This window comes from Natrix helvetica, assembly GCF_964273705.1.
Source record: "Natrix helvetica genome assembly, chromosome: 4".
NCBI lineage: Eukaryota > Metazoa > Chordata > Lepidosauria > Squamata > Natricidae > Natrix > Natrix helvetica.
Genome location: NC_138550.1, coordinates 70,030,830 through 70,052,858, shown reverse-complemented (window position 1 = coordinate 70,052,858; position 22,029 = coordinate 70,030,830).

Genomic DNA, 22,029 nt, shown 5'->3' with positions numbered 1-22,029 from the left:
TCTAACTCCTCAGGGAAAGCTCAGATCAGCGAATGGAGTGGTTTATTAGCTTCTCCGACTCAGGACACCACTAACATATGCATGTTGTTCGAAACTGAGCTCTGGGTCAAAAGTTACCTATCTGCTGAATTGGGCTCTTTTGCCAATTCTGATATCAGCTTTGGTCTAACTCCTCAGGGAAAGCACAGATCAGCGAATGGAGTGGTTTTTTAGCTTCTCCGACTCAGGACACCACTAACATATGCATGTTGTTCGAAACTGAGCTCTGGGTCAAAAGTTACCTTTCTGGCTGAACGGGGCTCTTTTGCCAATTCTGATATCAGCTTTCGTCTAACTCCTCAGGGAAAGCACAGATCAGCGAATGGAGTGGTTTTTTAGCTTCTCCGACTCAGGACACCACTAACATATGCATGTTGTTCGACACTGAGCTCTGGGTCAAAAGTTACCTTTCTGGCTGAACGGGGCTCTTTTGTCAATTCTGATATCAGCTTTGGTCTAACTCCTCAGGGAAAGCACAGATCAGCGAATGGAGTGGTTTTTTAGCTTCTCCAACTCAGGACACAACTGACATATGCATGTTGTTCGAAACTGAGCTCTGGGTCAAACCTATCTGGCTGAATTGGGCTCTTTTGCCAATTCTCATATCTAACTCCTCAGGGAAAGCTCGGATCAGCGAATGGAGTTGTTTTTTAGCTTCCCCCACTCAGGACAACACTAACATGCATGTTGTTCGAAACTGAGCTCTGGGTCAAAAGTTACCTTTCTGGCTGCATTGGGCTCTTGCCAATTCTGATATCAGCTTTGGTCTAACTCCTCAGGGAAAGCACAGATCAGCGAATGGAGTGGTTTTTTAGCTTCTCCGACTCAGGACACCACTAACATATGCATGTTGTTCGAAACTGAGCTCTGGGTCAAAAGTTACCTTTCTGGCTGAACGGGGCTCTTTTGCCAATTCTGATATCAGCTTTGGTCTAACTCCTCAGGGAAAGCACAGATCAGCGAATGGAGTGGTTTTTTAGCTTCTCCAACTCAGGACACAACTGACATATGCATGTTGTTCGAAACTGAGCTCTGGATCAAAAGTTACCTTTCTGGCTGAATTGGGCTCTTTTACCAATTCTGATATCAGCTTTGGTCTAACTCCTCAGGGAAAGCACAGATCAGCGAATGGAGTGGTTTTTTAGCTTCTCCGACTCAGGACACCACTAACATATGCATGTTGTTCGAAACTGAGCTCTGGGTCAAAAGTTACCTTTCTGGCTGAACGGGGCTCTTTTGCCAATTCTGATATCAGCTTTGGTCTAACTCCTCAGGGAAAGCACAGATCAGCGAATGGAGTGGTTTTTTAGCTTCTCCAATTCAGGACACAACTGACATATGTATGTTGTTCGAAACTGGGTCAAAAGTTACCTTTCTGGCTGAACGGGGCTCTTTTGCCAATTCTGATATCAGCTTTGGTCTAACTCCTCAGGGAAAGCACAGATCAGCGAATGGAGTGGTTTTTTAGCTTCTCCGACTCAGGACACCACTAACATATGCATGTTGTTCGAAACTCAGCTCTGGGTCAAAAGTTACCTTTCTGGCTGAACGGGGCTCTTTTGCCAATTCTGATATCAGCTTTGGTCTAACTCCTCAGGGAAAGCACAGATCAGCGAATGGAGTAGTTTTTTAGCTTCTCCGACTCAGGACACCACTAACATATGCATGTTGTTCAAAACTGAGCTCTGGGTCAAAAGTTACCTTTCTGGCTGAATTGGGCTCTTTTGCCAATTCTGATATCAGCTTTGGTCTAACTCCTCAGGGAAAGCTCGGATCAGCGAATGGAGTTGTTTTTTAGCTTCCCTCACTCAGGACACCACTAACATATGCATGTTGTTCAAAACTGAGCTCCGGGTCAAAACTTACCTTTCTGGCTGAATTGGGCTCTTTTGCCAATTCTGATATCAGCTTTGGTCTAACTCCTCAGGGAAAGCACAGATCAGCGAATGGAGAAGTTTTTTAGCTTCTCCAACTCAGGACACCACTAACATATGCATGTTGTTCAAAACTGAGCTCTGGGTCAAAACTTACCTTTCTGGCTGAATTGGGCTCTTTTGCCAATTCTGATATCAGCTTTGGTCTAACTCCTCAGGGAAAGCTCAGATCAGCGAATGGATTGGTTTTTTAGCTTCTCCAACTCAGGACACAACTGACATATGCATGTTGTTCGAAACTGAGCTCTGGGTCAAAAGTTACCTTTCTGGCTGAACGGGGCTCTTTTGCCAATTCTGATATCAGCTTTGGTCTAACTCCTCAGGGAAAGCTCAGATCAGCGAATGGAGTGGTTTTTTAGCTTCTCCGACTCAGGACACCACTAACATATGCATGTTGTTCGAAACTGAGCTCTGGGTCAAAAGTTACCTATCTGCTGAATTGGGCTCTTTTGCCAATTCTGATATCAGCTTTGGTCTAACTCCTCAGGGAAAGCACAGATCAGCGAATGGAGTGGTTTTTTAGCTTCTCCGACTCAGGACACCACTAACATATGCATGTTGTTCGAAACTGAGCTCTGGGTCAAAAGTTACCTTTCTGGCTGAACGGGGCTCTTTTGCCAATTCTGATATCAGCTTTCGTCTAACTCCTCAGGGAAAGCACAGATCAGCGAATGGAGTGGTTTTTTAGCTTCTCCGACTCAGGACACCACTAACATATGCATGTTGTTCGACACTGAGCTCTGGGTCAAAAGTTACCTTTCTGGCTGAACGGGGCTCTTTTGTCAATTCTGATATCAGCTTTGGTCTAACTCCTCAGGGAAAGCACAGATCAGCGAATGGAGTGGTTTTTTAGCTTCTCCAACTCAGGACACAACTGACATATGCATGTTGTTCGAAACTGAGCTCTGGGTCAAACCTATCTGGCTGAATTGGGCTCTTTTGCCAATTCTCATATCTAACTCCTCAGGGAAAGCTCGGATCAGCGAATGGAGTTGTTTTTTAGCTTCCCCCACTCAGGACAACACTAACATGCATGTTGTTCGAAACTGAGCTCTGGGTCAAAAGTTACCTTTCTGGCTGCATTGGGCTCTTGCCAATTCTGATATCAGCTTTGGTCTAACTCCTCAGGGAAAGCACAGATCAGCGAATGGAGTGGTTTTTTAGCTTCTCCGACTCAGGACACCACTAACATATGCATGTTGTTCGAAACTGAGCTCTGGGTCAAAAGTTACCTTTCTGGCTGAACGGGGCTCTTTTGCCAATTCTGATATCAGCTTTGGTCTAACTCCTCAGGGAAAGCACAGATCAGCGAATGGAGTGGTTTTTTAGCTTCTCCAACTCAGGACACAACTGACATATGCATGTTGTTCGAAACTGAGCTCTGGATCAAAAGTTACCTTTCTGGCTGAATTGGGCTCTTTTACCAATTCTGATATCAGCTTTGGTCTAACTCCTCAGGGAAAGCACAGATCAGCGAATGGAGTGGTTTTTTAGCTTCTCCGACTCAGGACACCACTAACATATGCATGTTGTTCGAAACTGAGCTCTGGGTCAAAAGTTACCTTTCTGGCTGAACGGGGCTCTTTTGCCAATTCTGATATCAGCTTTGGTCTAACTCCTCAGGGAAAGCACAGATCAGCGAATGGAGTGGTTTTTTAGCTTCTCCAATTCAGGACACAACTGACATATGTATGTTGTTCGAAACTGGGTCAAAAGTTACCTTTCTGGCTGAACGGGGCTCTTTTGCCAATTCTGATATCAGCTTTGGTCTAACTCCTCAGGGAAAGCACAGATCAGCGAATGGAGTGGTTTTTTAGCTTCTCCGACTCAGGACACCACTAACATATGCATGTTGTTCGAAACTCAGCTCTGGGTCAAAAGTTACCTTTCTGGCTGAACGGGGCTCTTTTGCCAATTCTGATATCAGCTTTGGTCTAACTCCTCAGGGAAAGCACAGATCAGCGAATGGAGTAGTTTTTTAGCTTCTCCGACTCAGGACACCACTAACATATGCATGTTGTTCAAAACTGAGCTCTGGGTCAAAAGTTACCTTTCTGGCTGAATTGGGCTCTTTTGCCAATTCTGATATCAGCTTTGGTCTAACTCCTCAGGGAAAGCTCGGATCAGCGAATGGAGTTGTTTTTTAGCTTCCCTCACTCAGGACACCACTAACATATGCATGTTGTTCAAAACTGAGCTCCGGGTCAAAACTTACCTTTCTGGCTGAATTGGGCTCTTTTGCCAATTCTGATATCAGCTTTGGTCTAACTCCTCAGGGAAAGCACAGATCAGCGAATGGAGAAGTTTTTTAGCTTCTCCAACTCAGGACACCACTAACATATGCATGTTGTTCAAAACTGAGCTCTGGGTCAAAACTTACCTTTCTGGCTGAATTGGGCTCTTTTGCCAATTCTGATATCAGCTTTGGTCTAACTCCTCAGGGAAAGCTCAGATCAGCGAATGGATTGGTTTTTTAGCTTCTCCAACTCAGGACACAACTGACATATGCATGTTGTTCGAAACTGAGCTCTGGGTCAAAAGTTACCTTTCTGGCTGAACGGGGCTCTTTTGCCAATTCTGATATCAGCTTTGGTCTAACTCCTCAGGGAAAGCTCAGATCAGCGAATGGAGTGGTTTTTTAGCTTCTCCGACTCAGGACACCACTAACATATGCATGTTGTTCGAAACTGAGCTCTGGGTCAAAAGTTACCTTTCTGGCTGAACGGGGCTCTTTTGCCAATTCTGATATCAGCTTTGGTCTAACTCCTCAGGGAAAGCACAGATCAGCGAATGGAGTGGTTTTTTAGCTTCTCCGACTCAGGACACCACTAACATATGCATGTTGTTCAAAACTGAGCTCTGGGTCAAAACTTACCTTTCTGGCTGAATTGGGCTTTTGCCAATTCTGATATCAGCTTTGGTCTAACTCCTCAGGGAAAGCACAGATCAGCGAATGGATTGGTTTTTTAGCTTCTCCAACTCAGGACACAACTGACATATGCATGTTGTTCGAAACTGAGCTCTGCGTCAAAAGTTACCTTTCTGGCTGAACTGGGCTCTTTTGCCAATTCTGATATCAGCTTTGGTCTAACTCCTCAGGGAAAGCTCGGATCAGCGAATGGAGTTGTTTTTTAGCTTCCCCCACTCAGGACAACACTAACATATGCATGTTGTTCGAAACTGAGCTCTGGGTCAAAAGTTACCTTTCTGGCTGCATTGGGCTCTTGCCAATTCTGATATCAGCTTTGGTCTAACTCCTCAGGGAAAGCACAGATCAGCGAATGCAGTAGTTTTTTAGCTTCTCCAACTCAGGACACCACTAACATATGCATGTTGTTCAAAACTGAGCTCTGGGTCAAAACTTACCTTTCTGGCTGAATTGGGCTCTTTTGCCAATTCTGATATCAGCTTTGGTCTAACTCCTCAGGGAAAGCACAGATCAGCGAATGGAGTAGTTTTTTAGCTTCTCCAACTCAGGACACAACTGACATATGCATGTTGTTCGAAACTGAGCTCTGGGTCAAACCTATCTGGCTGAATTGGGCTCTTTTGCCAATTCTCATATCTAACTCCTCAGGGAAAGGTCGGATCAGCGAATGGAGTGGTTTTTTAGCTTCCCCCACTCAGGACACCACTAACATATGCATGTTGTTCGAAACTGAGCTCTGGGTCAAAAGTTACGTTTCTGGCTGCATTGGGCTCTTGCCAATTCTGATATCAGCTTTGGTCTAACTCCTCAGGGAAAGCACAGATCAGCGAATGGAGTAGTTTTTTAGCTTCTCCAACTCAGGACACCACTAACATATGCATGTTGTTCAAAACTGAGCTCTGGGTCAAAACTTACCTTTCTGGCTGAATTGGGCTCTTTTGCCAATTCTGATATCAGCTTTGGTCTAACTCCTCAGGGAAAGCACAGAATAGCGAATGGAGTAGTTTTTTAGCTTCTCCAACTCAGGACACCACTAACATATTCATGTTGTTCAAAACTGAGCTCTGGGTCAAAACTTACCTTTCTGGCTGAATTGGGCTCTTTTGCCAATTCTGATATCAGCTTTGGTCTAACTCCTCAGGGAAAGCTCAGATCAGCGAATGGATTGGTTTTTTAGCTTCTCCAACTCAGGACACAACTGACATATGCATGTTGTTCGAAACTGAGCTCTGCGTCAAAAGTTACCTTTCTGGCTGAACTGGGCTCTTTTGCCAATTCTGATATCAGCTTTGGTCTAACTCCTCAGGGAAAGCTCAGATCAGCGAATGGAGTGGTTTTTTAGCTTCTCCGACTCAGGACACCACTAACATATGCATGTTGTTCGAAACTGAGCTCTGGGTCAAAAGTTACCTATCTGCTGAATTGGGCTCTTTTGCCAATTCTGATATCAGCTTTGGTCTAACTCCTCAGGGAAAGCACAGATCAGCGAATGGAGTGGTTTTTTAGCTTCTCCGACTCAGGACACCACTAACATATGCATGTTGTTCGAAACTGAGCTCTGGGTCAAAAGTTACCTTTCTGGCTGAACGGGGCTCTTTTGCCAATTCTGATATCAGCTTTCGTCTAACTCCTCAGGGAAAGCACAGATCAGCGAATGGAGTGGTTTTTTAGCTTCTCCGACTCAGGACACCACTAACATATGCATGTTGTTCGACACTGAGCTCTGGGTCAAAAGTTACCTTTCTGGCTGAACGGGGCTCTTTTGTCAATTCTGATATCAGCTTTGGTCTAACTCCTCAGGGAAAGCACAGATCAGCGAATGGAGTGGTTTTTTAGCTTCTCCGACTCAGGACACCACTAACATATGCATGTTGTTCGAAACTGAGCTCTGGGTCAAAAGTTACCTTTCTGGCTGAACGGGGCTCTTTTGCCAATTCTGATATCAGCTTTGGTCTAACTCCTCAGGGAAAGCACAGATCAGCGAATGGAGTGGTTTTTTAGCTTCTCCAATTCAGGACACAACTGACATATGTATGTTGTTCGAAACTGGGTCAAAAGTTACCTTTCTGGCTGAACGGGGCTCTTTTGCCAATTCTGATATCAGCTTTGGTCTAACTCCTCAGGGAAAGCACAGATCAGCGAATGGAGTGGTTTTTTAGCTTCTCCGACTCAGGACACCACTAACATATGCATGTTGTTCGAAACTCAGCTCTGGGTCAAAAGTTACCTTTCTGGCTGAACGGGGCTCTTTTGCCAATTCTGATATCAGCTTTGGTCTAACTCCTCAGGGAAAGCACAGATCAGCGAATGGAGTAGTTTTTTAGCTTCTCCGACTCAGGACACCACTAACATATGCATGTTGTTCAAAACTGAGCTCTGGGTCAAAAGTTACCTTTCTGGCTGAATTGGGCTCTTTTGCCAATTCTGATATCAGCTTTGGTCTAACTCCTCAGGGAAAGCTCGGATCAGCGAATGGAGTTGTTTTTTAGCTTCCCTCACTCAGGACACCACTAACATATGCATGTTGTTCAAAACTGAGCTCTGGGTCAAAACTTACCTTTCTGGCTGAATTGGGCTCTTTTGCCAATTCTGATATCAGCTTTGGTCTAACTCCTCAGGGAAAGCACAGATCAGCGAATGGAGTAGTTTTTTAGCTTCTCCAACTCAGGACACCACTAACATATGCATGTTGTTCAAAACTGAGCTCTGGGTCAAAACTTACCTTTCTGGCTGAATTGGGCTCTTTTGCCAATTCTGATATCAGCTTTGGTCTAACTCCTCAGGGAAAGCTCAGATCAGCGAATGGATTGGTTTTTTAGCTTCTCCAACTCAGGACACAACTAACATATGCATGTTGTTCGAAACTGAGCTCTGGGTCAAAAGTTACCTTTCTGGCTGAACGGGGCTCTTTTGCCAATTCTGATATCAGCTTTGGTCTAACTCCTCAGGGAAAGCACAGATCAGCGAATGGAGTGGTTTTTTAGCTTCTCCGACTCAGGACACCACTAACATATGCATGTTGTTCAAAACTGAGCTCTGGGTCAAAACTTACCTTTCTGGCTGAATTGGGCTTTTGCCAATTCTGATATCAGCTTTGGTCTAACTCCTCAGGGAAAGCACAGATCAGCGAATGGATTGGTTTTTTAGCTTCTCCAACTCAGGACACAACTGACATATGCATGTTGTTCGAAACTGAGCTCTGCGTCAAAAGTTACCTTTCTGGCTGAACTGGGCTCTTTTGCCAATTCTGATATCAGCTTTGGTCTAACTCCTCAGGGAAAGCTCGGATCAGCGAATGGAGTTTTTTTTAGCTTCCCCCACTCAGGACAACACTAACATATGCATGTTGTTCGAAACTGAGCTCTGGGTCAAAAGTTACCTTTCTGGCTGCATTGGGCTCTTGCCAATTCTGATATCAGCTTTGGTCTAACTCCTCAGGGAAAGCACAGATCAGCGAATGCAGTAGTTTTTTAGCTTCTCCAACTCAGGACACCACTAACATATGCATGTTGTTCAAAACTGAGCTCTGGGTCAAAACTTACCTTTCTGGCTGAATTGGGCTCTTTTGCCAATTCTGATATCAGCTTTGGTCTAACTCCTCAGGGAAAGCACAGATAAGCGAATGGAGTAGTTTTTTAGCTTCTCCAACTCAGGACACCACTAACATATGCATGTTGTTCGAAACTGAGCTCTGGGTCCAAACTTACCTTTCTGGCTGAATTGGGCTCTTTTGCCAATTCTGATATCAGCTTTCGTCTAACTCCTCAGGGAAAGCACAGATCAGCGAATGGAGTGGTTTTTTAGCTTCTCCGACTCAGGACACCACTAACATATGCATGTTGTTCGAAACTGAGCTCTGGGTCAAAAGTTACCTTTCTGGCTGAACGGGGCTCTTTTGCCAATTCTGATATCAGCTTTCGTCTAACTCCTCAGGGAAAGCACAGATCAGCGAATGGAGTGGTTTTTTAGCTTCTCCGACTCAGGACACCACTAACATATGCATGTTGTTCGCAACTGAGCTCTGGGTCAAAAGTTACCTATCTGCTGAATTGGGCTCTTTTGCCAATTCTGATATCAGCTTTGGTCTAACTCCTCAGGGAAAGCACAGATCAGCGAATGCAGTGGTTTTTTAGCTTCTCCGACTCAGGACACCACTAACATATGCATGTTGTTCGAAACTGAGCTCTGGGTCAAAAGTTACCTTTCTGGCTGAACGGGGCTCTTTTGCCAATTCTGATATCAGCTTTGGTCTAACTCCTCAGGGAAAGCACAGATCAGCGAATGGAGTGGTTTTTTAGCTTCTCCGACTCAGGACACCACTAACATATGCATGTTGTTCAAAACTGAGCTCTGGGTCAAAACTTACCTTTCTGGCTGAATTGGGCTTTTGCCAATTCTGATATCAGCTTTGGTCTAACTCCTCAGGGAAAGCACAGATCAGCGAATGGATTGGTTTTTTAGCTTCTCCAACTCAGGACACAACTGACATATGCATGTTGTTCGAAACTGAGCTCTGCGTCAAAAGTTACCTTTCTGGCTGAACTGGGCTCTTTTGCCAATTCTGATATCAGCTTTGGTCTAACTCCTCAGGGAAAGCTCGGATCAGCGAATGGAGTTGTTTTTTAGCTTCCCCCACTCAGGACAACACTAACATATGCATGTTGTTCGAAACTGAGCTCTGGGTCAAAAGTTACCTTTCTGGCTGCATTGGGCTCTTGCCAATTCTGATATCAGCTTTGGTCTAACTCCTCAGGGAAAGCACAGATCAGCGAATGCAGTAGTTTTTTAGCTTCTCCAACTCAGGACACCACTAACATATGCATGTTGTTCAAAACTGAGCTCTGGGTCAAAACTTACCTTTCTGGCTGAATTGGGCTCTTTTGCCAATTCTGATATCAGCTTTGGTCTAACTCCTCAGGGAAAGCACAGATAAGCGAATGGAGTAGTTTTTTAGCTTCTCCAACTCAGGACACCACTAACATATGCATGTTGTTCGAAACTGAGCTCTGGGTCCAAACTTACCTTTCTGGCTGAATTGGGCTCTTTTGCCAATTCTGATATCAGCTTTGGTCTAACTCCTCAGGGAAAGCACAGATCAGCGAATGGAGTGGTTTTTTAGCTTCTCCGACTCAGGACACCACTAACATATGCATGTTGTTCGAAACTGAGCTCTGGGTCAAAAGTTACCTTTCTGGCTGAACGGGGCTCTTTTGCCAATTCTGATATCAGCTTTGGTCTAACTCCTCAGGGAAAGCACAGATCAGCGAATGGAGTGGTTTTTTAGCTTCTCCGACTCAGGACACCACTAACATATGCATGTTGTTCGAAACTGAGCTCTGGGTCAAAAGTTACCTTTCTGGCTGAACGGGGCTCTTTTGCCAATTCTGATATCAGCTTTGGTCTAACTCCTCAGGGAAAGCACAGATCAGCGAATGGAGTGGTTTTTTAGCTTCTCCAATTCAGGACACAACTGACATATGTATGTTGTTCGAAACTGGGTCAAAAGTTACCTTTCTGGCTGAACGGGGCTCTTTTGCCAATTCTGATATCAGCTTTGGTCTAACTCCTCAGGGAAAGCACAGATCAGCGAATGGAGTGGTTTTTTAGCTTCTCCGACTCAGGACACCACTAACATATGCATGTTGTTCGAAACTCAGCTCTGGGTCAAAAGTTACCTTTCTGGCTGAACGGGGCTCTTTTGCCAATTCTGATATCAGCTTTGGTCTAACTCCTCAGGGAAAGCACAGATCAGCGAATGGAGTAGTTTTTTAGCTTCTCCAACTCAGGACACCACTAACATATGCATGTTGTTCGAAACTGAGCTCTGGGTCCAAACTTACCTTTCTGGCTGAATTGGGCTCTTTTGCCAATTCTGATATCAGCTTTGGTCTAACTCCTCAGGGAAAGCACAGATCAGCGAATGGAGTGGTTTTTTAGCTTCTCCGACTCAGGACACCACTAACATATGCATGTTGTTCGAAACTGAGCTCTGGGTCAAAAGTTACCTTTCTGGCTGAACGGGGCTCTTTTGCCAATTCTGATATCAGCTTTGGTCTAACTCCTCAGGGAAAGCACAGATCAGCGAATGGAGTGGTTTTTTAGCTTCTCCGACTCAGGACACCACTAACATATGCATGTTGTTCGAAACTGAGCTCTGGGTCAAAAGTTACCTTTCTGGCTGAACGGGGCTCTTTTGCCAATTCTGATATCAGCTTTGGTCTAACTCCTCAGGGAAAGCACAGATCAGCAAATGGAGTGGTTTTTTAGCTTCTCCAATTCAGGACACAACTGACATATGTATGTTGTTCGAAACTGGGTCAAAAGTTACCTTTCTGGCTGAACGGGGCTCTTTTGCCAATTCTGATATCAGCTTTGGTCTAACTCCTCAGGGAAAGCACAGATCAGCGAATGGAGTGGTTTTTTAGCTTCTCCGACTCAGGACACCACTAACATATGCATGTTGTTCGAAACTCAGCTCTGGGTCAAAAGTTACCTTTCTGGCTGAACGGGGCTCTTTTGCCAATTCTGATATCAGCTTTGGTCTAACTCCTCAGGGAAAGCACAGATCAGCGAATGGAGTAGTTTTTTAGCTTCTCCAACTCAGGACACCACTAACATATGCATGTTGTTCGAAACTGAGCTCTGGGTCCAAACTTACCTTTCTGGCTGAATTGGGCTCTTTTGCCAATTCTGATATCAGCTTTGGTCTAACTCCTCAGGGAAAGCACAGATCAGCGAATGGAGTGGTTTTTTAGCTTCTCCGACTCAGGACACCACTAACATATGCATGTTGTTCGAAACTGAGCTCTGGGTCAAAAGTTACCTTTCTGGCTGAACGGGGCTCTTTTGCCAATTCTGATATCAGCTTTGGTCTAACTCCTCAGGGAAAGCACAGATCAGCGAATGGAGTGGTTTTTTAGCTTCTCCGACTCAGGACACCACTAACATATGCATGTTGTTCGAAACTGAGCTCTGGGTCAAAAGTTACCTTTCTGGCTGAACGGGGCTCTTTTGCCAATTCTGATATCAGCTTTGGTCTAACTCCTCAGGGAAAGCACAGATCAGCGAATGGAGTGGTTTTTTAGCTTCTCCAATTCAGGACACAACTGACATATGTATGTTGTTCGAAACTGGGTCAAAAGTTACCTTTCTGGCTGAACGGGGCTCTTTTGCCAATTCTGATATCAGCTTTGGTCTAACTCCTCAGGGAAAGCACAGATCAGCGAATGGAGTGGTTTTTTAGCTTCTCCGACTCAGGACACCACTAACATATGCATGTTGTTCGAAACTCAGCTCTGGGTCAAAAGTTACCTTTCTGGCTGAACGGGGCTCTTTTGCCAATTCTGATATCAGCTTTGGTCTAACTCCTCAGGGAAAGCACAGATCAGCGAATGGAGTAGTTTTTTAGCTTCTCCGACTCAGGACACCACTAACATATGCATGTTGTTCAAAACTGAGCTCTGGGTCAAAACTTACCTTTCTGGCTGAATTGGGCTCTTTTGCCAATTCTGATATCAGCTTTGGTCTAACTCCTCAGGGAAAGCACAGATCAGCGAATGGAGTAGTTTTTTAGCTTCTCCAACTCAGGACACCACTAACATATGCATGTTGTTCAAAACTGAGCTCTGGGTCAAAAGTTACCTTTCTGGCTGAATTGGGCTCTTTTGCCAATTCTGATATCAGCTTTGGTCTAACTCCTCAGGGAAAGCTCGGATCAGCGAATGGAGTTGTTTTTTAGCTTCCCTCACTCAGGACACCACTAACATATGCATGTTGTTCAAAACTGAGCTCTGGGTCAAAACTTACCTTTCTGGCTGAATTGGGCTCTTTTGCCAATTCTGATATCAGCTTTGGTCTAACTCCTCAGGGAAAGCACAGATCAGCGAATGGAGTAGTTTTTTAGCTTCTCCAACTCAGGACACCACTAACATATGCATGTTGTTCAAAACTGAGCTCTGGGTCAAAACTTACCTTTCTGGCTGAATTGGGCTCTTTTGCCAATTCTGATATCAGCTTTGGTCTAACTCCTCAGGGAAAGCTCAGATCAGCGAATGGATTGGTTTTTTAGCTTCTCCAACTCAGGACACAACTGACATATGCATGTTGTTCGAAACTGAGCTCTGGGTCAAAAGTTACCTTTCTGGCTGAACGGGGCTCTTTTGCCAATTCTGATATCAGCTTTGGTCTAACTCCTCAGGGAAAGCTCAGATCAGCGAATGGAGTGGTTTTTTAGCTTCTCCGACTCAGGACACCACTAACATATGCATGTTGTTCGCAACTGAGCTCTGGGTCAAAAGTTACCTATCTGCTGAATTGGGCTCTTTTGCCAATTCTGATATCAGCTTTGGTCTAACTCCTCAGGGAAAGCACAGATCAGCGAATGCAGTGGTTTTTTAGCTTCTCCAACTCAGGACACAACTGACATATGCATGTTGTTCGAAACTGAGCTCTGCGTCAAAAGTTACCTTTCTGGCTGAACTGGGCTCTTTTGCCAATTCTGATATCAGCTTTGGTCTAACTCCTCAGGGAAAGCTCGGATCAGCGAATGGAGTTGTTTTTTAGCTTCCCCCACTCAGGACAACACTAACATATGCATGTTGTTCGAAACTGAGCTCTGGGTCAAAAGTTACCTTTCTGGCTGCATTGGGCTCTTGCCAATTCTGATATCAGCTTTGGTCTAACTCCTCAGGGAAAGCACAGATCAGCGAATGCAGTAGTTTTTTAGCTTCTCCAACTCAGGACACCACTAACATATGCATGTTGTTCAAAACTGAGCTCTGGGTCAAAACTTACCTTTCTGGCTGAATTGGGCTCTTTTGCCAATTCTGATATCAGCTTTGGTCTAACTCCTCAGGGAAAGCACAGATAAGCGAATGGAGTAGTTTTTTAGCTTCTCCAACTCAGGACACCACTAACATATGCATGTTGTTCGAAACTGAGCTCTGGGTCCAAACTTACCTTTCTGGCTGAATTGGGCTCTTTTGCCAATTCTGATATCAGCTTTGGTCTAACTCCTCAGGGAAAGCACAGATCAGCGAATGGAGTGGTTTTTTAGCTTCTCCGACTCAGGACACCACTAACATATGCATGTTGTTCGAAACTGAGCTCTGGGTCAAAAGTTACCTTTCTGGCTGAACGGGGCTCTTTTGCCAATTCTGATATCAGCTTTCGTCTAACTCCTCAGGGAAAGCACAGATCAGCGAATGGAGTGGTTTTTTAGCTTCTCCGACTCAGGACACCACTAACATATGCATGTTGTTCGCAACTGAGCTCTGGGTCAAAAGTTACCTATCTGCTGAATTGGGCTCTTTTGCCAATTCTGATATCAGCTTTGGTCTAACTCCTCAGGGAAAGCACAGATCAGCGAATGCAGTGGTTTTTTAGCTTCTCCGACTCAGGATACCACTAACATACGCATGTTGTTCGAAACTGAGCTCTGGGTCAAAAGTTACCTTTCTGGCTGAACGGGGCTCTTTTGCCAATTCTGATATCAGCTTTGGTCTAACTCCTCAGGGAAAGCTCGGATCAGCGAATGGAGTTTTTTTTAGCTTCCCCCACTCAGGACAACACTAACATATGCATGTTGTTCGAAACTGAGCTCTGGGTCAAAAGTTACCTTTCTGGCTGCATTGGGCTCTTGCCAATTCTGATATCAGCTTTGGTCTAACTCCTCAGGGAAAGCACAGATCAGCGAATGCAGTAGTTTTTTAGCTTCTCCAACTCAGGACACCACTAACATATGCATGTTGTTCAAAACTGAGCTCTGGGTCAAAACTTACCTTTCTGGCTGAATTGGGCTCTTTTGCCAATTCTGATATCAGCTTTGGTCTAACTCCTCAGGGAAAGCACAGATAAGCGAATGGAGTAGTTTTTTAGCTTCTCCAACTCAGGACACCACTAACATATGCATGTTGTTCGAAACTGAGCTCTGGGTCCAAACTTACCTTTCTGGCTGAATTGGGCTCTTTTGCCAATTCTGATATCAGCTTTCGTCTAACTCCTCAGGGAAAGCACAGATCAGCGAATGGAGTGGTTTTTTAGCTTCTCCGACTCAGGACACCACTAACATATGCATGTTGTTCGAAACTGAGCTCTGGGTCAAAAGTTACCTTTCTGGCTGAACGGGGCTCTTTTGCCAATTCTGATATCAGCTTTCGTCTAACTCCTCAGGGAAAGCACAGATCAGCGAATGGAGTGGTTTTTTAGCTTCTCCGACTCAGGACACCACTAACATATGCATGTTGTTCGCAACTGAGCTCTGGGTCAAAAGTTACCTATCTGCTGAATTGGGCTCTTTTGCCAATTCTGATATCAGCTTTGGTCTAACTCCTCAGGGAAAGCACAGATCAGCGAATGCAGTGGTTTTTTAGCTTCTCCGACTCAGGACACCACTAACATATGCATGTTGTTCGAAACTGAGCTCTGGGTCAAAAGTTACCTTTCTGGCTGAACGGGGCTCTTTTGCCAATTCTGATATCAGCTTTGGTCTAACTCCTCAGGGAAAGCACAGATCAGCGAATGGAGTGGTTTTTTAGCTTCTCCGACTCAGGACACCACTAACATATGCATGTTGTTCGAAACTGAGCTCTGGGTCAAAAGTTACCTTTCTGGCTGAACGGGGCTCTTTTGCCAATTCTGATATCAGCTTTCGTCTAACTCCTCAGGGAAAGCACAGATCAGCGAATGGAGTGGTTTTTTAGCTTCTCCGACTCAGGACACCACTAACATATGCATGTTGTTCGCAACTGAGCTCTGGGTCAAAAGTTACCTATCTGCTGAATTGGGCTCTTTTGCCAATTCTGATATCAGCTTTGGTCTAACTCCTCAGGGAAAGCACAGATCAGCGAATGCAGTGGTTTTTTAGCTTCTCCGACTCAGGATACCACTAACATACGCATGTTGTTCGAAACTGAGCTCTGGGTCAAAAGTTACCTTTCTGGCTGAACGGGGCTCTTTTGCCAATTCTGATATCAGCTTTGGTCTAACTCCTCAGGGAAAGCTCGGATCAGCGAATGGAGTTTTTTTTAGCTTCCCCCACTCAGGACAACACTAACATATGCATGTTGTTCGAAACTGAGCTCTGGGTCAAAAGTTACCTTTCTGGCTGCATTGGGCTCTTGCCAATTCTGATATCAGCTTTGGTCTAACTCCTCAGGGAAAGCACAGATCAGCGAATGGAGTGGTTTTTTAGCTTCTCCGACTCAGGACACCACTAACATATGCATGTTGTTCGAAACTGAGCTCTGGGTCAAAAGTTACCTTTCTGGCTGAACGGGGCTCTTTTGCCAATTCTGATATCAGCTTTCGTCTAACTCCTCAGGGAAAGCACAGATCAGCGAATGGAGTGGTTTTTTAGCTTCTCCGACTCAGGACACCACTAACATATGCATGTTGTTCGCAACTGAGCTCTGGGTCAAAAGTTACCTATCTGCTGAATTGGGCTCTTTTGCCAATTCTGATATCAGCTTTGGTCTAACTCCTCAGGGAAAGCACAGATCAGCGAATGCAGTGGTTTTTTAGCTTCTCCGACTCAGGATACCACTAACATACGCATGTTGTTCGAAACTGAGCTCTGGGTCAAAAGTTACCTATCTGCTGAATTGGGCTCTTTTGCCAATTCTGATATCATCTTTGGTCTAACTCCTCAGGGAAAGCACAGATCAGCGAATGCAGTGGTTTTTTAGCTTCTCCGACTCAGGATACCACTAACATACGCATGTTGTTCGAAACTGAGCTCTGGGTCAAAAGTTACCTTTCTGGCTGAACGGGGCTCTTTTGCCAATTCTGATATCAGCTTTGGTCTAACTCCTCAGGGAAAGCTCGGATCAGCGAATGGAGTTTTTTTTAGCTTCCCCCACTCAGGACAACACTAACATATGCATGTTGTTCGAAACTGAGCTCTGGGTCAAAAGTTACCTTTCTGGCTGCATTGGGCTCTTGCCAATTCTGATATCAGCTTTGGTCTAACTCCTCAGGGAAAGCACAGATCAGCGAATGCAGTAGTTTTTTAGCTTCTCCAACTCAGGACACCACTAACATATGCATGTTGTTCAAAACTGAGCTCTGGGTCAAAACTTACCTTTCTGGCTGAATTGGGCTCTTTTGCCAATTCTGATATCAGCTTTGGTCTAACTCCTCAGGGAAAGCACAGATAAGCGAATGGAGTAGTTTTTTAGCTTCTCCAACTCAGGACACCACTAACATATGCATGTTGTTCGAAACTGAGCTCTGGGTCCAAACTTACCTTTCTGGCTGAATTGGGCTCTTTTGCCAATTCTGATATCAGCTTTCGTCTAACTCCTCAGGGAAAGCACAGATCAGCGAATGGAGTGGTTTTTTAGCTTCTCCGACTCAGGACACCACTAACATATGCATGTTGTTCGAAACTGAGCTCTGGGTCAAAAGTTACCTTTCTGGCTGAACGGGGCTCTTTTGCCAATTCTGATATCAGCTTTCGTCTAACTCCTCAGGGAAAGCACAGATCAGCGAATGGAGTGGTTTTTTAGCTTCTCCGACTCAGGACACCACTAACATATGCATGTTGTTCGCAACTGAGCTCTGGGTCAAAAGTTACCTATCTGCTGAATTGGGCTCTTTTGCCAATTCTGATATCAGCTTTGGTCTAACTCCTCAGGGAAAGCACAGATCAGCGAATGCAGTGGTTTTTTAGCTTCTCCGACTCAGGACACCACTAACATATGCATGTTGTTCGAAACTGAGCTCTGGGTCAAAAGTTACCTTTCTGGCTGAACGGGGCTCTTTTGCCAATTCTGATATCAGCTTTGGTCTAACTCCTCAGGGAAAGCACAGATCAGCGAATGGAGTGGTTTTTTAGCTTCTCCGACTCAGGACACCACTAACATATGCATGTTGTTCAAAACTGAGCTCTGGGTCAAAACTTACCTTTCTGGCTGAATTGGGCTTTTGCCAATTCTGATATCAGCTTTGGTCTAACTCCTCAGGGAAAGCACAGATCAGCGAATGGATTGGTTTTTTAGCTTCTCCAACTCAGGACACAACTGACATATGCATGTTGTTCGAAACTGAGCTCTGCGTCAAAAGTTACCTTTCTGGCTGAACTGGGCTCTTTTGCCAATTCTGATATCAGCTTTGGTCTAACTCCTCAGGGAAAGCTCGGATCAGCGAATGGAGTTGTTTTTTAGCTTCCCCCACTCAGGACAACACTAACATATGCATGTTGTTCGAAACTGAGCTCTGGGTCAAAAGTTACCTTTCTGGCTGCATTGGGCTCTTGCCAATTCTGATATCAGCTTTGGTCTAACTCCTCAGGGAAAGCACAGATCAGCGAATGCAGTAGTTTTTTAGCTTCTCCAACTCAGGACACCACTAACATATGCATGTTGTTCAAAACTGAGCTCTGGGTCAAAACTTACCTTTCTGGCTGAATTGGGCTCTTTTGCCAATTCTGATATCAGCTTTGGTCTAACTCCTCAGGGAAAGCACAGATAAGCGAATGGAGTAGTTTTTTAGCTTCTCCAACTCAGGACACCACTAACATATGCATGTTGTTCGAAACTGAGCTCTGGGTCCAAACTTACCTTTCTGGCTGAATTGGGCTCTTTTGCCAATTCTGATATCAGCTTTGGTCTAACTCCTCAGGGAAAGCACAGATCAGCGAATGGAGTGGTTTTTTAGCTTCTCCGACTCAGGACACCACTAACATATGCATGTTGTTCGAAACTGAGCTCTGGGTCAAAAGTTACCTTTCTGGCTGAACGGGGCTCTTTTGCCAATTCTGATATCAGCTTTGGTCTAACTCCTCAGGGAAAGCACAGATCAGCGAATGGAGTGGTTTTTTAGCTTCTCCGACTCAGGACACCACTAACATATGCATGTTGTTCGAAACTGAGCTCTGGGTCAAAAGTTACCTTTCTGGCTGAACGGGGCTCTTTTGCCAATTCTGATATCAGCTTTGGTCTAACTCCTCAGGGAAAGCACAGATCAGCGAATGGAGTGGTTTTTTAGCTTCTCCAATTCAGGACACAACTGACATATGTATGTTGTTCGAAACTGGGTCAAAAGTTACCTTTCTGGCTGAACGGGGCTCTTTTGCCAATTCTGATATCAGCTTTGGTCTAACTCCTCAGGGAAAGCACAGATCAGCGAATGGAGTGGTTTTTTAGCTTCTCCGACTCAGGACACCACTAACATATGCATGTTGTTCGAAACTCAGCTCTGGGTCAAAAGTTACCTTTCTGGCTGAACGGGGCTCTTTTGCCAATTCTGATATCAGCTTTGGTCTAACTCCTCAGGGAAAGCACAGATCAGCGAATGGAGTAGTTTTTTAGCTTCTCCAACTCAGGACACCACTAACATATGCATGTTGTTCGAAACTGAGCTCTGGGTCCAAACTTACCTTTCTGGCTGAATTGGGCTCTTTTGCCAATTCTGATATCAGCTTTGGTCTAACTCCTCAGGGAAAGCACAGATCAGCGAATGGAGTGGTTTTTTAGCTTCTCCGACTCAGGACACCACTAACATATGCATGTTGTTCGAAACTGAGCTCTGGGTCAAAAGTTACCTTTCTGGCTGAACGGGGCTCTTTTGCCAATTCTGATATCAGCTTTGGTCTAACTCCTCAGGGAAAGCACAGATCAGCGAATGGAGTGGTTTTTTAGCTTCTCCGACTCAGGACACCACTAACATATGCATGTTGTTCGAAACTGAGCTCTGGGTCAAAAGTTACCTTTCTGGCTGAACGGGGCTCTTTTGCCAATTCTGATATCAGCTTTGGTCTAACTCCTCAGGGAAAGCACAGATCAGCGAATGGAGTGGTTTTTTAGCTTCTCCAATTCAGGACACAACTGACATATGTATGTTGTTCGAAACTGGGTCAAAAGTTACCTTTCTGGCTGAACGGGGCTCTTTTGCCAATTCTGATATCAGCTTTGGTCTAACTCCTCAGGGAAAGCACAGATCAGCGAATGGAGTGGTTTTTTAGCTTCTCCGACTCAGGACACCACTAACATATGCATGTTGTTCGAAACTCAGCTCTGGGTCAAAAGTTACCTTTCTGGCTGAACGGGGCTCTTTTGCCAATTCTGATATCAGCTTTGGTCTAACTCCTCAGGGAAAGCACAGATCAGCGAATGGAGTAGTTTTTTAGCTTCTCCAACTCAGGACACCACTAACATATGCATGTTGTTCGAAACTGAGCTCTGGGTCCAAACTTACCTTTCTGGCTGAATTGGGCTCTTTTGCCAATTCTGATATCAGCTTTGGTCTAACTCCTCAGGGAAAGCACAGATCAGCGAATGGAGTGGTTTTTTAGCTTCTCCGACTCAGGACACCACTAACATATGCATGTTGTTCGAAACTGAGCTCTGGGTCAAAAGTTACCTTTCTGGCTGAACGGGGCTCTTTTGCCAATTCTGATATCAGCTTTGGTCTAACTCCTCAGGGAAAGCACAGATCAGCGAATGGAGTGGTTTTTTAGCTTCTCCGACTCAGGACACCACTAACATATGCATGTTGTTCGAAACTGAGCTCTGGGTCAAAAGTTACCTTTCTGGCTGAACGGGGCTCTTTTGCCAATTCTGATATCAGCTTTGGTCTAACTCCTCAGGGAAAGCACAGATCAGCGAATGGAGTGGTTTTTTAGCTTCTCCAATTCAGGACACAACTGACATATGTATGTTGTTCGAAACTGGGTCAAAAGTTACCTTTCTGGCTGAACGGGGCTCTTTTGCCAATTCTGATATCAGCTTTGGTCTAACTCCTCAGGGAAAGCACAGATCAGCGAATGGAGTGGTTTTTTAGCTTCTCCGACTCAGGACACCACTAACATATGCATGTTGTTCGAAACTCAGCTCTGGGTCAAAAGTTACCTTTCTGGCTGAACGGGGCTCTTTTGCCAATTCTGATATCAGCTTTGGTCTAACTCCTCAGGGAAAGCACAGATCAGCGAATGGAGTAGTTTTTTAGCTTCTCCGACTCAGGACACCACTAACATATGCATGTTGTTCAAAACTGAGCTCTGGGTCAAAACTTACCTTTCTGGCTGAATTGGGCTCTTTTGCCAATTCTGATATCAGCTTTGGTCTAACTCCTCAGGGAAAGCACAGATCAGCGAATGGAGTAGTTTTTTAGCTTCTCCAACTCAGGACACCACTAACATATGCATGTTGTTCAAAACTGAGCTCTGGGTCAAAAGTTACCTTTCTGGCTGAATTGGGCTCTTTTGCCAATTCTGATATCAGCTTTGGTCTAACTCCTCAGGGAAAGCTCGGATCAGCGAATGGAGTTGTTTTTTAGCTTCCCTCACTCAGGACACCACTAACATATGCATGTTGTTCAAAACTGAGCTCTGGGTCAAAACTTACCTTTCTGGCTGAATTGGGCTCTTTTGCCAATTCTGATATCAGCTTTGGTCTAACTCCTCAGGGAAAGCACAGATCAGCGAATGGAGTAGTTTTTTAGCTTCTCCAACTCAGGACACCACTAACATATGCATGTTGTTCAAAACTGAGCTCTGGGTCAAAACTTACCTTTCTGGCTGAATTGGGCTCTTTTGCCAATTCTGATATCAGCTTTGGTCTAACTCCTCAGGGAAAGCTCAGATCAGCGAATGGATTGGTTTTTTAGCTTCTCCAACTCAGGACACAACTGACATATGCATGTTGTTCGAAACTGAGCTCTGGGTCAAAAGTTACCTTTCTGGCTGAACGGGGCTCTTTTGCCAATTCTGATATCAGCTTTGGTCTAACTCCTCAGGGAAAGCTCAGATCAGCGAATGGAGTGGTTTTTTAGCTTCTCCGACTCAGGACACCACTAACATATGCATGTTGTTCGCAACTGAGCTCTGGGTCAAAAGTTACCTATCTGCTGAATTGGGCTCTTTTGCCAATTCTGATATCAGCTTTGGTCTAACTCCTCAGGGAAAGCACAGATCAGCGAATGCAGTGGTTTTTTAGCTTCTCCAACTCAGGACACAACTGACATATGCATGTTGTTCGAAACTGAGCTCTGCGTCAAAAGTTACCTTTCTGGCTGAACTGGGCTCTTTTGCCAATTCTGATATCAGCTTTGGTCTAACTCCTCAGGGAAAGCTCGGATCAGCGAATGGAGTTGTTTTTTAGCTTCCCCCACTCAGGACAACACTAACAT